Here is a 17,713-nt window from a genome sequence, read left to right on the forward strand (position 1 = left end):
GGACACCAAACCTAATCCTCCTTGGAACCCACATAGTGGAATGAGAGAGCCCACTTCTGAGAATTGTGCCTTCACATGCATGCATCCCCCATACTCCCACTCAGTAAATAAATAGATGTAGGCTTAAAAAACAAACAAACCAGAAACCAACCAAACAAACAACCCAAAACCTTTCTATCAAAATTCTTGTGATGAACTCCATAGATCATTGGTCCAGTCAATTATAGTCCTTCTAACAATGAGTTAGGTTACAGTGTTTCAGATATGCTTTTTATCTACCCAAAGATGGCATGAGCACCTCCATTTTAATGATGTTTCCCCTCCCTACATCTTGGCAAAGGCCATAGAGATAATGTGAAAGAAGCTCAGTTTCTGGGACACTGTAGCTCAGTTTTCCCTATTAGACCCCTGTCTGAAACTCCTCTCACCTCAGTGCACTCTCTCATCATAAAGGCCACTGAGAACACATTCAGAACTTTGAACTTGACCTACTAAGAATGTGCCAGGCACTGTCCTGTGGAAAAAAAAAATCACCTTCACATTATTTTACCGCTGTGCATGGAGCCATGGTGTTGCTTGAGCACAGTGCATAGAACACGGTGGATACTAAAATTAAATGTTAAATGCCCAAATGCCCTGGGAATGATGACAAGTTATAGAGTTAGACAGTTTTAGAGCAATGAAAGGATTTGATTACTATTTCCTTTTTTTTTTTCAAGGCAGGGTCTCATGCATCACAGGTTGGCCTCAGACTCACCATGCAGCCAAAGATGACCCTGAATTTCTGATCCTGCCTTCACTGCTGCCCAAAGGTTGGGAATACAGAGCTATGCTTACCACACCCATTGTCTGCAGTACTAGGAATCTCATTCAGGGCTTCATGCATGCCAAACAAGCATTCTCTCAACCAAGCTGTATCCCCCAACTCCAAGAAACTGACTTTCTTAGCATCTTGGTTCTATATTCATTTACATTCTAACCTATCTACATAATAGTCCACTATTTTTCCTAGAATTTGGCTCAATAATACAAGTAAGAATGACCTCTTCTAACTTTCAAGACAACCTCAGAAACACATTGTTAATGCTACTGTTTTGGATGAAGGAACCCTTTTCGAGAATTTAAGTAGTTTGCTCCACCCCATGGAGATGGCGGCTGACCCAAAGCCTTTTACCCAAGTGTTCATGGCATTTCTTCTCACATTTTTCAAGGAGGGGGTGGGCATTAAAAGAAAGAAAGAAAGAACCAAATAAATAAGTATTGTAGTCTGTTAAAAAAAAAAATCAGGTCCACAGGTAGAACATAAGAAAGCAAAGGTCATTGCCTACAGATCTAATTTGTAGCAAGTGGAGCTGAGCAAGCCAGCGGCTGACTTCTACCAGACTGACTGGGATAATTTCCAGGGGTGCGGATGGCCCCTGGAAGTTTATTAAACACTTCCTGCTTCCTGACCTACCAGCTGGTCAACTCTCCGACTGCTGATATAGTAATTGAGTGTGATAAGATGACAAATAACGAAGCAAGAAGTTAATGGCGTGTTGCCTTGTTAAGCTGAGCTTGCCACGCCTCATTAGATTTAAAACAGTTATCTGAGACAGGATGATTATCAGAGACAGTAAAACTGTTGCATTAAAAAGATTTTAAAAAAAAAAAGCTGTTATCAAAGAGAAATAATTAACTGCTTAATTGGGCATCCCTTGAGATGTTTGGTCCAGAAGTCAGGTTTAAAAGTCTGGGTCCAGGGAGCTTCTGGCTTCTGGCTGCATGGGACTTCTTAAATATTAGTTGTTTTGGACCGTGCCCGTGTGTGTGTGTGTGTGTGTGTGTGTGTGTGTGTGTGTGTGTGCATGCCTCCATGTGTGTGGAAGCCAGTGTCCACCTTATTTTTCTGGACAAGCCTGTCACTGGACTCAAAACTTACCCATTTTGCCCAACTGGCTGGCCAGCAAGCCACAGAGATCCTCCCATCTCTGCCTCCAATGCACCGGGGTTACAGGCACGCACTGTTGCACCAGGTTTTATGTAGTGAGCTCCAAACTCAGTTCTTCATGCTTGGGTACCACGCTCTTTACCGGTGGAACCATCTCTCCAGCTCCTGGACCACGCCCCTTTAAGTGGGTACACTGGGATGCGCTTACATGATGTGTATCCAGGTGACTGTATCTAAGTGGTGAGATTGTAGTGATGAGTACTGAGTGCAAAGGTAAGAGATCTGCCTGAAAAACCACCAAGCGTATCCCGCATAAACTCTGTTGGTCGGCACTCCAGTTGTGCTACCTCGTGTGCTCACTGGTGACTTCCTAAGTCACCGAGGACAAAGGCAGATGTTTGCTTATGTGGAGGCGTCTTCTCGTTTGACAGGGGTAGACTGCCAAGGCATGGAAACAGCACTGTAGAGTTGGATTTACTACCCAGGAAGGCTGCCCACTAAAATGCTTTCCATCAAGCCAAAATACCAAGTCGGGGTGGCTCTATAAAGTTCCGGTCGTAGCATCTTTATGCACTCCACCTCTGCCAAAGTTTAAAACTGGGTCCACAAAGCGGATGCCTTGGTTACACTTGCATCTGATCCCCAGACTAACTGAGGGAAGCAACTTAAGGCGTGTTCATCATGGCGCAAGGTTTGAGGGCTCTCAGGGGAAAGCAGGAGAGCAGCTTCCTCGGTGGCAGCCCGCCTGGGAGGCAGGGGTTTGTAGACAAGACGGTGGACAGGAAGCGGAGCGTGGCTAGAATCCGAGGTGCTACGGCCTCCAGGGATCCACCCGCTGGGGTCTTTCCCACGCCCTAACCACAACACCACAAACTGAGAACACAGTGACGGAAACATTTCAGACTCAGCCCACCCTGGGGAAGGAAGAAAAAAACCGAGAGTGCTAAAATTTCACTACAGAACAGAAAGTAGAAGCTGGGCAGGGTGACACATGACTATAATCCCAGCACTCAGGAGGCAGAGGTAGGAGGATCTCTGTGAGTTCGAGGCCAGCTTGATCTACAAAGTGAGTCTCGGACAGCTAAGGCTACACAGAGAAAGCCTGTCTCGAAAAACAAGCAAAATGAACAGAAAATAGCATTTTCACTTATTTTCTTTAAAGGAAGAAAGATAATTGCAGAAGAAATGGGTGGAAACTGCAGTGAATTCAGTATTGTGTATAAACTCATTATTCTCAAGACTAATAAATGGCTAACAGTGTATTAACTTCCATCAAATGGGTCACGAGAGGAACTTAGAAAAAAAAAAAAAAAAGCTCACTGGTTAAAGTTCCAGTGTACAAAGGTCCCATTTCAGAAATCTGGTTTTTTTTGTTTTTTGTTTTTTTTTAACCCAGGGATACAGCTCTGAAACTTGTAGCAGTTTAGTTAAGATGGAAGGTGGGCTGGGCAGTGGTGGCACACGCCTTTAATCCCACCACTCGGGAGGCAGATCTCTGAGTTGAAAGACAGCCAAGGCTACATAGAGAAATCCTGTCTGGAAAACAACAACAACAACAAAAAAGAGATGGTAGGTGGAAAAAAACCTGTTCTTAACCAGTCAAGTCCTATAAACACCCAGAAAAGTGACTTCCAGTCTTTGGGGCAATATTTTTATTCATGGTTTTCTTTAAAAATAGGACATCTTCCTATTTCTGAGGGAAAAAAATTGAAGTTTCTGCCCAGGTGATACATGTATTGATAGATACGTAAAATCATTTGTAACTCTATTCAAAGAATTCAAAATCTGACTTACACCATTCGTGATGGAGCTTTTATTCCCTTGGTGGCATCCGTAAACATCAGGCTAAGAAATGTTAATCTAGAAATATCCCAAAAGGAGCTTGTAAAGGAATCTATATTTCATTCTGCTTAAAATTCACCAGCAACCCACACAAATAAGGCGAGGTAAACTTTTGTTAAAAGAAACAAATAATTAAATTCCTTTGTCCCAGGACCTGTGCACTGAACTTTCATTTTTGAGGGAATGAAAATCACTTAAATTCTGAAGTAAGAGTTGGCGAGTGGGATATGTCTCACAGAAAGAAAAAAAGGCTGATCTACACTTATCAGTTCACGCTTAGTTTGGGAAATAAAAGTTTGGAACCCTGAAAACATTTTTGTTTAAAAAAAAAAGGGGTCAGAAAAAGGAGCAAGCAAGAAAAAGAAACAAGCAAGGAACCAGTACCCTGAGGGACCCCACAGAGGGTGCTGAGTAAAACAACCCCCAGGGTTGTGTTTTGTTAGTGAGTCTTAAGGAGTTTCTGTCTCTCCCTCCTTGCCCTGGCCCCTCCCTCCCCCAACCCGAACAACCCTCCCACCCCACTCTACCCCGCCTCCCTGTAAGTACCCAGGATAGTGCTTTCTTCCCCTTTCAAATTGCATGTAGAAGTCTCATGGTTTGAGTTGGAAATGTCCTCCACAGGCTCACTGGTTTGCACACTCGGTCCTCAGCTTGCGACATTTACTTTGAAGGCCTCAGAAGCCTTACAGACCTGCCTGCATGCAAGACTTAGATCTGTGGGTCTAGCTATCGCTGGTTTGGCTGCTCTTGCTTCACGGACTTCTGAGACTTGAGGAGGAAGCAACCTCACACTCCTGCCACCACAGGTGCAACCTGCTCCCCACCCTCCACCACCACCCCGCTTCTAAGTCTTCCCTGCCATGATTGACTATACCCCAATACCAGGGCCAAGACAAACTCCTGCCCCCTGGAGTTGCTTGTGTTCTGTCACAGCAATGACAGGCACAGAGGAGGTTGTTTTACTTCAGTGTAAATATACATCAAAAACTATAACTGTCTTTAAACATAGGCCTTTTTTTTTTCAGGGACAGAAGAAAACAGATAACAGGACATCCCCAAACCCTATACATTTTACACCATTTCAGTAGTGAGAGTGGGCTTACCTGCTCAAGTCCCATCTACTTCATAGTTAATGCTAGAATTCCAACTAGAGGTGACCCAACTTTTTACACTGTTTTATTACACACTGGACCAGGTTCAGAGCAGTGGTGGGTGATGGTTTATAACCATCGGCGTATCTTTTGTCTGTGCCTCAGTCTCCTCATAGACAAAGTTAGGAGGCAGAAAATGGCCGAGATCCCAGAAAAGAAAGCAAAGCAAAGCAAAGCAAAGCAAAGCAAAGCAAAGCAAAGAAAAGAAAACCACCACCACCACACACACAACAACAACAACAAAAACAATAACAACAACAACTCCACGCTGCTGTTTCTTCCTAGGGGGACTGGCCCAGCTTTAATTGTTGGAGTCACTTGTCTGGCTTTCTTGGACACTGATGTCCTTTTGATGGTAACAGTCTAGAACAGAGGAAGACATTTCTACAAATACTGGCTTACTAAGACCAGAAAAAGGCATAGAAGCCCCAGGCAACAGGATGTGAAAGCAATTATTCTGTGTGGAATTTAGGTCTCTCCACCATAGAGGGTGGAGGGTAGAGGCTTGTGAAAGTCAAGCAGGAAAGGTAAGAGCGGGGATGCAAGCTTTCAGGGATGAGGAAGGGGAACTCAGGGCGCCCCTGTGACCCAGTAACCTTGCTACAATGGGAGAGATCCAGCGTTCCAGAACTTCCTTTTCTCTGCGTGTTTGATACTGCGGCAGACTTCCGCTGTGCCTGACCTTTCAAATCTCCTCCTGAACTGTCAGTGAGATGTGCAAGTCTGAGCTGACCCTGCCGTCTTCATCCTCAGGGCCACATGCTTGCAGTACAGAGTCAAGCTTCCAGGAAGGGCAAAGGAGTATCCTTGTGAGAGAAATTAGGTTGAGTTGTCACTGGCCCGAGGACTGATTTAAAATCCCCAGCACCAACCCAGCCCTTTGTCTTGACTGGCTTTATGTTAACATTGTAAAGAAACGGGGTTGAGGGAAGAGTCACCGGCCCCACCACCTCCCCGGAGACACCAATATTGACTAAGACTAAAACAGCAAACAGTATCAGATAACCTACTAAAATAAAGCAGGGAAAGTCATCGCGCTTTTACTTTATTGATCCTGTTCCTGTCTACATGTGTGGGGAGGGAAAAATAAACACAGAGCGCATTGTTGAAGTGGGAACTCTCTAAGGCCACAGCAGCCTGTTGTTAAAAAGCAATACATTTATCTACACATAAGAAACAAGCCGTTACACAGAGCTGGGCCCCTACTGAATAGTGCAGTGGTGTGCTTAACACCCCAATGGACAATGCTGAGCTAAACAACAACATAAGCGCAGTAAACACACATCTAGGAAATTATCAGGCAGCCTTTCTGAATGGGTGAAGTACACGCTTTTGTTTTCTGACCTTGTGTGCCTTCTGGCACATCTTTATAACAGAAACATCTTCAAACAGACATTGCGAATACAATCCACACTAGTGTTCTGCAGGAAGTTCATGACCTATCTAACAATGAATGGAATCTATCAAGAATAATATTGAATGGTAATGTCTTTAACTCTGTAGTTGTGCAAATTAATACATCTCTGCTACATAGAAGGAAAGCATTGGGGGCCGGAGAGATGGCTCAGAGGTAAAGAACACTGTCTGTTCTTCCAAAGGTCCTGAGTTCGATTCCCAGCCACCATATGGTGGCTCACAACTATCTATAATGAGGTCTTGTGCCCTTTTCTGGTGTGCAAGCACACATGCGGGCAGGATACTGTATAAATAATACATTTTTTAAAAAAAGGAAAGCATTAACCTGGGGGCATGGCTCAGTTAGTGGAATTCTTGCCTACATTTTACTGAGACTTGGTTTTGGATGTGTGAGCAGGGAGGTACGTGGCTAACGAACGGACCTGATAGATGATTACATATACAACTCAGCTTTGATTTCCAGTCATGTATTTGTCAACAAGTGTTTACATCTGCTCTTCCTGTAGGCCAGGTACCTTGTAAGGCCACGGCATGGAGAGGATCAGAAAAAAAAAAAAGTAGGGGAGACCTTCTATTAATCTTGGTCTGTGCAGTAGAAACCACTGCTTGTCAACATCTCATCGTCTCTTTGTATGTAGTGATAAGGTTAAGGCAGTGCTTGTGGCTGGCCAGCAAAGTGGATGTATGATCCGGCCTCTCTCATAGCTAGATGCACAGACATGGCTGCTTCTCACCAGCGAAATGCAGGAAAAAGAACTCGAAATTCTAATCTAGATTATAACCATAAAATACTTTACAGTTCTGGTCAGGATTGGATGGAAACAAATTAAAATTAAATTACACATTTTTATTTTGCTCTATTCCACTTAATAGAATAGCCAGATTATGAGATTTTTTTCCCTTGTATTTAATATTCTGTGATCCAATTTATAAAATGAGAAGTGAGAGAAGGAGAAAGACAATTTTTAGTTTTAGTTCAATGTCATTAGTACTAATTCTTCACAATTCCCTCTAAAATAGTTTAGAATGGTACCAAGTCAAGCTTTAGAGCACTGCACTTGTTGCTGTGACAAAAGTAAGTTAAGGAAGGAAGGGCTTCTTTTAGCTCACAGCTCCAGGGTGCAGTCTAACGCCGGGAGCTTATGACGGCAGGAACATGAGGCAGCTGGTCGCACTATGGAGTCCACAGTCTCGAAGCACGAGATGAATGCTGCTGCTCAGCACTCTTTCTCCTATGTGAGTCTAGGGCTACAGCTTAAGGAATGGTTCTGCCCACAGTCAGCATCATGGCTCCTCTATGTCAGTCACTGAAATGGAGAAAATCCCTCCCATCATACCCAAAGGCTTGTGTCCATCTGATTCTAAATCCCAACAAGTTGACAATCAAGATTGACAGGCATTATGAACATGAAAATACTACAAGGTAAAACCTGAACCAATATGTCTATTAAACTGTGTTGAATTGGTCATGGTTAATTCTCACTTATATTTTCTTTAGATGTTCTTTTTAACCACAGAATAAACTGTCTTTCGTTAAATTCTCTGTCCTTTTTCTGGGTTACGGATTTCTTCTGAATAAGTGTTGCTGTGTCCAGAGAACACTAACTTGTACATTCCTTCCTCCACATTCTTTGGATTTCTTGTATTGCTGATCCTTAGTCAGACTTGTCTCTGAGGGTGTTGATGAAGTTGATGGCCTTATTTGGCCATGGTGAGGTGGAGGAGGGTGGGCAGAGAGAGAGAGAAAGCATTTACTCAGACGGCCTTGCTGGGAAGGCATGACTCAGCTAAGCCTTTTCTTTGGGGTATTGACAACTGTGACTTCTGAAGGGGAGGAGAAGCAGGGACCCAGGAGCATGCGTGGACAAGAAGTCTTTGTCACATTGTCCTCTGCTTAGTCCTTATCTCGGGTCTGGTTCTACACAGTCCTGCTGGCTCTGGGGACATCGTTATTGCTTGAAGGGACTATTTGGTTTCATTGTGATGCAAGAATTGCCTGCAAGGCTTGTTGAGATAAGTTGACAAAAGGTAACTCAGAGACTGGAGGAAGACTCAGAGTCAGCAGGAAAAATGACACTAATATTTTCTATAGACCTCTCTTAAAAGTTCATGAGAGCTTCCATCTTACCTTTGGAAAACCTTTTTCCCCCCCTCAGTTGTGACTGTCCATGCCAGCTAGGAAAGGCTGAAGGGTCAGGGAGGCAGACAGTGGTGCTGGGCACGTGGGATGCAGGTCAGAGACCTGGGAGGAGGTGTTCGGGGCAGGTGATGGTTCCGCACTGCTACTATAGACCAGTCACCAGGAGCTGGGAGAGTGCTGAGAACGCTGGAGTTCCTGATGAAGCCTTGTGATGAGTTCTGTGCGGTGGGGCGAGCGGGGCATCTGAGGAAGCTACGTGAGGTTGGACTGAAGGCTCAGAAACAGCCCACACTGTGAAGACACAGACATTCGGAACACATGGGCAGTGCAGATTTAAAGACAGTGGTCTCAAAGGTGAAAGGAAGAGATCCGCCTCAGGGCAGCTTGGCAAAGACCAGTACAGGGACTGGAGAGATGCCTTGGTGCAGTGTTACATACAGCTCTTGCACAGAACCTGAATTCAGTTCCCAGCACCATCTTGGAGTGGTTCACAATCTCCTGAAACTCCAGCAGGGGATCTGACACGCTTTAGGCCTCCATATGTACTCATGGACATGTACACACACACACACACACACACACACACACACACACACACAATTAATGTTGAAGATAAATCTTCCAGGAAGCAACTCAACCAGTTTTCTCTAGTCACCCAGACTTCCTGATTCTCCCTCTCTGATGTCCTTAAAGTCCCTTCATCTTCATCACCACTGAGTTTGCTATAGGAATAGCAAAGTAAACACAGGCCACCAAGAAAGCATCCTTAGGCCTTTGAATTAGAAGCATCAGGCCTCAATAGAATGAGAGCCCACATTGCAATGCATTTCTTCCCTCTCTCTCTCTCTCTCTCTCAAGTATAGTGTTTTGCCTACATGTACACCTGCATACCAGAAGAGGGTACCAGCTCTTATGGTTAGGAGCCACCATGTGATTCCTGTGAATTGAACTCAGGACTTTTGGAAGAGCAGCCAACACTCCTAACCTCAGAGACATCTCCCCAGCCTCCAAGAGTTGAGTACATTTCTTCTCCTTCTCCTTCTTCCTTCTCAAGACAGGGTTTCTCTGTGTAGCCTTGGCTGTCCTGGACTCTGGAACTCACAGAGATCCACCTGCCTATGCTTCCCAAGTGCTGGGATTACAGTCGTGAGCCATCGCGCCTGGCTGCATTTCTTTTCAAGACAACATTCTAGCTATGGTTTACAATGTCCTAGTGTCACCATCAGGGAGCAAGGAATGGTCCTCAGCCATATTTTCTAGCTATTTTTCAAGAATTGTGGAAGAAACTTATACTTGGCAGGAAGTGGGTAGGAGAGAGAACAGAATACAGAAATTGTTGCTTTACAGTGGGTTCAAGATGAGAGTTGGTTGAAGATGCATATGTGGTGAGTCTGTGAAACACAGCTAAAACCACAGCATGGTCTAGGCAGGGTCAAGTCCTGCTCAAACTATGACACCAGCCAAGGACAATATGGGAAGTAAACTTCGAACCCCTACCCAGATCTAGCCGATGGACAGGACCTTCTCCACAGTTAAGTGGAGAGTGGGGACTGACTTTCACACGAACTCTGGTGCCCCATTTTTGACCACATCCCTTGATGGAGAAGCCTGGTGGCACTCAGAGGAAGGATAGCAGCCTACCAAGAAGAGACTTGATACCCTATGAGCATATACAGGGAGTGGAGATCCCCCTCAGTCACAGACATAGGGGAGGGGAGTAGAGGGAGGGAAGAATGGGAGGATACAAGGGATTGGCTAACCATTGAGATGTAATCTGAATAAATTAATAAAATATTTTTAAAAAGAAGTGGCAAGTGCCCACAGAAATGTTAATGCACAAGTTTAGTTTTGCTGGGGTGTTGCTATGAGGATGCACAGGTCTGCTTCAGCAGGAACACTGGTGTAGGGATTCAGAGGTCTAGAATGTCACCAGGGAGTACCCAGGACTGCACCTTAGGGAAGGAGGCAAATGATGACCGTGGGCTTCTGTCCAGAAAGTCATGCAGAACAAAGATGGGTACCTGACTCCACTCTGGGCACTCCACTTGTCTCTTCATGGCAGAATTGGAACTCTGTGGGTTCCAGTGTTATTTACAGCGAGGACTGTGGTTTAGTTGGGGGACTCATTTAGATATTGTCTCTGTTTTACAAGGGACAAGCGTCAGATGTATGCAGCTATTCCTGACAGCTGAAAGGAACACTGACTTCCTAATTCACTCTGCATCCTGATCCACTGTCTGCCCTACAAGTAGACCCGCAGCAGCCTGCTTCCTGTCATCGGACAAATTTCACACACCCCAATTATCAAAGTTCGTATTTTACAAGGGGCGGGGTATAAAACACCATCTTGGCTATACCAGAGCACTAGAAAATGACAGGAAATACCATGGTTCCTACTGGCCATGAGCTTAGAATCTACTAAGACGTTTTCTTTCTTTTCTTTTCCCTGGAAGCCTAGAACATTTATTCCAGCCATGCATCTGAGCAGTTACATAGAAAATGTCTGCAGAGCCTTTGCCACCACGGATGGAAGATAAGGCAGCAAGCCCTCCCTCCACGTGAAGCTAGTCACCTGCACTCTGGTGGGCAGTCACTCAGTGGCTGCGGACGCTGACCGTTATGACCTGTTCCCACAAGTGAGGCTGGAAACAGGGTCACTCCATGGCTTTGGAAGCCTCTTCACCAGCACTGTCTGAAAGCTCTTCAGCAGACAGCTTCTTGAGACAGACTTCTTGACAGCTTCCCGCACTCCTTCATCAGTGGAGCTCTGCAGCAAAACCAACAGCTGTCTGCGGTCGCACTGAATCAGGAACTTCTGACAGGCTCTCATTGTACTGTGTTGAAAATGCTCGGATAACGGTGTCCTTTGTTCCCCAAGGACGTGATGAAAGGAAGAGCTGACCACACAAGCTGGTAGAAATCCTTTCGGCACCGAAGTAGCATTACTCCTGTTTAGGCACTGAGGTAGCGGAATTGCAACGGAGCACCCCGGGGCGATCCTGTCGCTGCCCGCTGTGTGCCCAGCACCTGATGGTCCAGGCTCAGGCGACAGCAGGCGTCCTCTGACAGGAGCTCTCACAGAAGGCAGCGGTGAGCGCGCAGGGAGGGCGCTGCATGCCTGTGCTTGAAGTGCACCGTGGAGTCCGCGCCGGATACTGAGACATTTTCAAATCATGCAATTCAATGACGTGTGAGCTTCTTGCTCATGCAGGAGGCACTACAGGGGCTATGAGGAGGGAAGCATCCTGTGCTTGGGGCTTTACAACAGGGGACGAAAGGCAAATCAGGGATGAGTCAATGAGTAACTTTTCAAAGAAAATGTGGACACAAGTCAAAATGAAGCTTCTCATGTTCAACATGAGAAAAACTGATCTCAATACTTTGGAAATATATTCCTGTGTGTGTGTGGACCGGTGCACAGGTACATGCATGTATATGTGATTCCAGGTGTTATGTTTTTGTTTTGTTTTGCTGTTTGTTTGTTTGGTTTGGTTTTGGTTTTTTGACACAGGATCTCTCTGTGTAGTCCTGGCTGCCCCAGAACTCGATCTGTAGATGATGTTGACCTTGAACTCAGAAAGTGGCCTCCCTCTGTCTCCAGGGCGCTGGATTCAAGGTATGTACTCTCACTGCCTGGCTTTTGAGTTTGTTTTTGTTGTTGTTGTTATTTTAAAGACAGGGCTGGTCTCTTGATAACTTTGAACTTCTTATTGTTTAATGAGCCTTGGGGATTCACTTGTCCTGCCTCCCTAGCTGTTTTGTTTTTTTGTTTTTGTTTTTTGTTTGTTGGGGGAGGGGAAAGGGGACGATGTGTTTGTTGTTTGTTTGTTTGTTTGTTTTACTGTGCATCCTGAGCATCAAACTCAGGCCGTTAAGCTTGCAAGGTAAGCACTTTATGGTCTTTGCAGTCACTGAGCCCACACACTTTCCTGAGTGCAGGGCGGAGGGCTGCACTATTGTTTTTTAGTGCTGCACAATAGCAGCGCACTTCAAGGCAGGACACAGCAGAAACTCTCCACACACAATCGCCCTTTTAAAATTATATGTTGAGACAGGGTTGCTCAGTGTGGCCTCTAAATTCATAATACTTCACCGAGCCTGCTGAATATCTGGGACTACCAGCATGTATGACCATGCCCTTTTTTCCAATTTATTTTTCTAAATATTTAAGTCTTTTGAAAGACAAGCAGATCAAAAACTTGAGGAAACAGTTCATAGATTCTTTTTTCAGCTTCTCCTTCCAAGCCAGGCACCTGCTTTTTGTTTGTTTGCTTGTTCATTCGAGTCTCTACAGCCTTTTGCTTTGTCCTCAATTGCTGGCTTGTCCCAGCTTCTGGTCGGCTATGGTCTGGGTTTGCTTCTTCCCCTCTGAAGAGTCCACAGGGATGAGTAAATGACTAGCCACAGCATCACCTCCACCCTTTTGAGCTGTTGTTTCCTCCTCAGCTTCCACAGGACAATAACAAAAATCACTGGCTGATTTCTCTTTACAAGAGTCGGCACAGATAAAGGCCGTCATCATGAGTGAGGGGCACAGCATCTGTGAAGCCTGTGGCTGGCAGTCCTGTTTTTCAGATGCTGGATTGTCTTAACAATTTGGGAAACAGTATTATCGGGCTAGAAAAAGCAAAAAACTAAGAACAAAGGATACAAAGGCTCCGGGCAACAGAGGCAATCCGATCTCTTCATCTCAGTCTAACTAACTAAGGGCACTCATCTCCAAAAGGAAATCACCTCCCTCATTTGGGGCTGACCCCGAAGACCAGCCCTGCTCCCTCCAGTTCTTCATTGGAAAACCTTCTGGCAGTGTCCACGTCTCCGTGCAGATCCCAAACCAGCTGGTGAATTAAAGATCTTCGGTGAGATGTCAGCTTCCACATGGCCCTTTTCTCTGCTGGAGCCCTTAGGTCACCAAGTCCCAGGCTATGACAAACTGTCCACCCCTCCTCACCACTTCCCTTGGATGCCAAAGAACAATGCCCCCCCCCACACACACACTCACACAGCTTACACCAATGCTCCCAGCAACACCAACCCCACCTCCAACCCCACCCCATCAGAAGTTATACTTTCCCAAGCACTTGGGGAGACATTGGCAAACAGCCCAAGTCTCAACTTGACTCAGGATAAGCTTGCTGACCACCCGAGTTGTGTTAAAATAACAAAGTGCCCCCTCTGGGCAAGGATGGCACATGGGAGCTTTCTGTTGACATTATCACGGTTGTTGAGTGGCTTAGGAACAGGAGTTTGTGAGTAGCTCCCATGGTGTCCTCTGGTAGAGACATAAGAGCAGCTGTTCATCTGCTTGGGGGACAGGAATGGAAGAGCCCTGGGCTTATGGAGAGCCGAGTCATGTAGCTGGGCAATTTCCCTGGGTCTCAGGAGTACCCAGACCTGTTCTCAGAGAGTGGGAACACAGACAGGAATGTGTTGGCACGTCCTTTGCTAGCTTGCTCTCGTTGTCACACAAGTAAAAGGCTCTCAGGTTAGGGCATCTGAGAGGCTGGTCACAGAGATGATGCTCATCTCTTGGGACCATGGAGCCCCAAAGGAGGCTGCTTTGGGCATTTCTGAACTTGAGGCAGATCTTGGACTCCATGAGAAGGGAGATCTCCATGCTGCATTACATATCTTAAAATTTAGGCCAGGTGTGGTAGTACACACCCGTAATCCCAGCACTGGAGGCGAATGGTGAGGAAGAGAGGGGCAGGTGGATCGCTGTGAGTTCAAGGCCAGCCTGTTCTATAGAGTGAGTTCAAGAACAGCCAGGGCTACACAGAGAAGCCCTGTCTTGAAAACCAAATAAATAAATAATAAATAAATAGATAAATAAACAATAAAAATAAATAAGAAATAAATAAAATAAAAAATAAATATTTTTTTCTTATGTTTGAGCTAGGCATCCTGTGTGGCGGATGTGTGCTAAACAAAACTAGGCATCATTACTTACGATGCTCTTATAGGTAAAGGGGATGGTGGAAACGTCCCACATACAGGGCAAGCACTATAGTAAATGACAGAAAACATGGCATATGAGACGCTGCAATAACACTTTTCACACAGGAAACTGAAACATGATGTGAAGTGGGTGGGTGGGGGGGAAGAAAACCACCACAGCCTGGAATACAATGCACGCATCCAACAGCACTGTTAGCAAAAACGAAAAGAAACACACGGACATGGGCACGCCTCCCCATATCCCACCAGCCGTGGTTTTCAGCAACTGGAAGGCAGCTCAGTCCTGAATTTTCTGTGATAAGTTCTAATTATAGTTGGAAAACAGTGCACTTAGGCTCATTCTGCCAGTATTTATTTCATTCACAATTTTAGTTTGTAAAAATTTACTTTCTGCTGGGTGGTGGTGGCGCACGCCTTTAATCCCAGCACTTGGGAGGCAGAGAGAGCTAGGCGGATCTCTGTGAGTTAGAGGCCAGCCTGGTCTACAAAGCAAGTCCAGGACAGCCGAGGCTACACAAGAGAGACCCTGTCTCGAAACTGCCCCCCCCCCCAAATTTACTTTCCATTATTATTTGTTTCCTTGAGGCTTACACTGCAATCTGGCCAGCATCAAAGACTATCAGATGTTTAGGGGCCTGAATTATCCTCTATCCTATGAAGTGTGGGCTTGCGTCCTGGGGTGAGTGAAAGCCAAGGAACTTTATGTAAATCCTAAAGAAAAAGTGGCGATGGCTCCCCTAGTTATGTAGATCATTCTCATTTTAATGTTACTGAGGTACAAACAGCTTGGGGCTCTGTTCTGGTGGGCCTTACATAGCTATGCTGCCATGATAAGTTTACAAATTCACCTCAAAGAATGCTGTAAAATGAACCGGAAAACGCAGTTACAGCTTTTGTGCCATCACTGCTGGTCAGTGACTCTTCTCTGTGTTATTAACCCTCTAGGAGACTCGGTTTTGTTTTTCTTTCTTTCTTTCTTTCTTTCTTTTTTTCTCAAAGGACACTAATAATAGTATCAATGCGTACAGTGCTGCAGAGGGCAGAACTGTGCGTGGAGAGTCCCTAGAACAGGAGTTGCCAATGGTTGTGGGCTGCCTGCCCTGTTGGTCCTGAGCACTGAATCCGGTTTTGTTTTGTTTTGTTTTGTTTTTGCGAGAGCGGCCAGTGCTCATAAACACCAGCAGCCCCCTCAGTTCCCTTTTTAAAAAGCTGTGTGCTGAGATGGCTCACTTAATTGTTTTTTTTTAAATATTTATTTACTATTATGTATACAGTGCTCTGTCTTATGTACAGCTGCAGGCCAGAAGAAGGCATCAGATCACATTATAGATGGCTGTGAGCCACCATGTGGTTGCTGGGAATTGAACTCGGGACCTTCGGAAGAGCAGTCAGTGTGCTTAACCTCTGAGCTATCTCTCCTGCCCGGCTTACTTAATTGTTAAGGGCGCTGGCTGCTCTTTCAGAGGATCACGGTTCAATATGCATCTCCCACATAGTGCCTCACAGCCACCTGTAACTCCAATTCCAGAGAATCTGATGTTGTTTTTGGCCTCTTGGGGCATCAGGCACACACAGACAAAATACTCATGCACATAAAATCGAACTAAAATTAAAACTGGAAAAACCCACCATGGTAGTGCTGCCTATGTGTGCATAAGCGTGGGTTCATTTCTGAAGCACGAACAACCTACCAATGAACACCCCCACCCCCCAAGAAAGAGAATGGTTCTCTCTGCTCCAGCAGCTACCAGCCCCTTAGCTAGGGTTGGTAGGACCTTAATCCAGCCAAACATCTAGAATCACACTGCCCTAGGCCTGTCATTAAAATTTGTGTACATCCCCTAAAAAGTTGATAGCATGGGACTTTGTTTTTGAGCAAAAGGGAGCAAGGTAATGGGCCAATGGGAAAATTGTGTTTAGAACCAACTGAAGCCTAAGGAAGTAGCTGAGCCCCACCAACACCACAAGTAGAAGACATCCCTTCTAGAAGGCTTCAAAAAGCATTGGGCAAGGATGCCTGTGTCCTTCCTCTTGGGCCCCCCAGAGCTAGTGGGAGAAGAATTCAGTGGAGCGGGGCTGGTCTAGTTTTTGCCATCTTGTGTGACTCAGCCAGAAGGCTGGAGAAAGCCGTAGTGTATGGACAACAGTTCACTGTTTGCTTTTCTTAGGCATTCTAGCAGCAAACCAGGAAAAGCATGAGCAAGAAAACACAAATATTTTAAATATAAAAATCCTAAAGTAGAAGTGGTCCTTGCTCATCATGTGATATACGAACTGTCACCGCAAACAGTAAACTGCTGCCATTCACCCTGGGTTAGAAAGCAAAAGGGAGTAGATCTCTTGGGTAGTTGAGATTGGGCTTGGTCAGAGGCAGCCGAAAACTACAAAGTAACAGTTGCTTAAGCACGGTAAATGTTTGCCTCCCTGCCAGGGTCCTTTGCCGCTGGGAGGCACAAGCAGGGAAAGTAATGATTACAGACTGATGTCCTCGGTGTCTATACGAAGTTTTTTTCCTGGGTTGCTTCATGGTCCAAAACAGCTGCTGGGGCTCCAGATATCACATTTTAAAGAAAGGAGAGAGAGAGAGAGAGAGAGAGAGAGAGAGAGAGAGAGAGAGAGAGAGAGAGAGAAAAGGAGGGGCTTTCCTGTAGTCTACTTTTTTTTTTTTCAAGAAAACATCTTGAAAGCCCTACTCAGCACATTCATTTATACTTTACTGTCCACAGCTTAGTCGCCCATGGCCATGTTAAGCTGCAAGAGAAACCAGGAAATGCTATATTTAGCACTCAGATAAGCAGACAGGTTTTAAAGAGGAGGGAAAGGGTTGGATATGGATGTATCTCAGTCGGAAAGGTAAATAACTAGCTTGCAGGAAGTCCTTGATTCCATCCTCAGCACCACACAGAACCTGGCCTTGTGCTTGCACACTTGTCATCCCAACATCTGAGAGGTAGAGACAAGGAGTCTCAGGAGCCTTGGGTCATCCTTGGCTACACAGAAAACAGGGGAAGGAAGGGCAGAACAACAGAGGACCACACCCAACCTTAACCCCTGCCTCCACTCACATGAACACACACAAACAAGACACGCCAGGCGTGGTGGTTCATGCCTTTAATCCCAGCACTCAGGGAGGCAGAGGCAGGTGGATCTCTGTGAGTTCAAGGACAGTCTGGTCTACAAAGCAAGTCCAGGACAGCTAAGGCTACACAGAGAAACCCTGTCTCAAAAAACAAAACAAAACAAAAAACAAACAAGACACATGTGCATACTTACATG

At 45.5% G+C, this 17,713-nt stretch overlaps 1 pseudogene; it reads right to left on the minus strand.

The window, feature by feature from the left end:
* Positions 1–11,133: 11,133 nt before the first annotated feature.
* On the minus strand, positions 11,134–14,096 carry LOC127193645 (ribonuclease P/MRP protein subunit POP5-like; annotated as a pseudogene).
* Between the last annotated feature and the right edge of the window lie 3,617 nt (positions 14,097–17,713).

The sequence above is a fragment of the Acomys russatus genome, chromosome 9 (assembly GCF_903995435.1).
Source record: "Acomys russatus chromosome 9, mAcoRus1.1, whole genome shotgun sequence".
NCBI classification, from domain to species: Eukaryota; Metazoa; Chordata; class Mammalia; order Rodentia; family Muridae; genus Acomys; species Acomys russatus.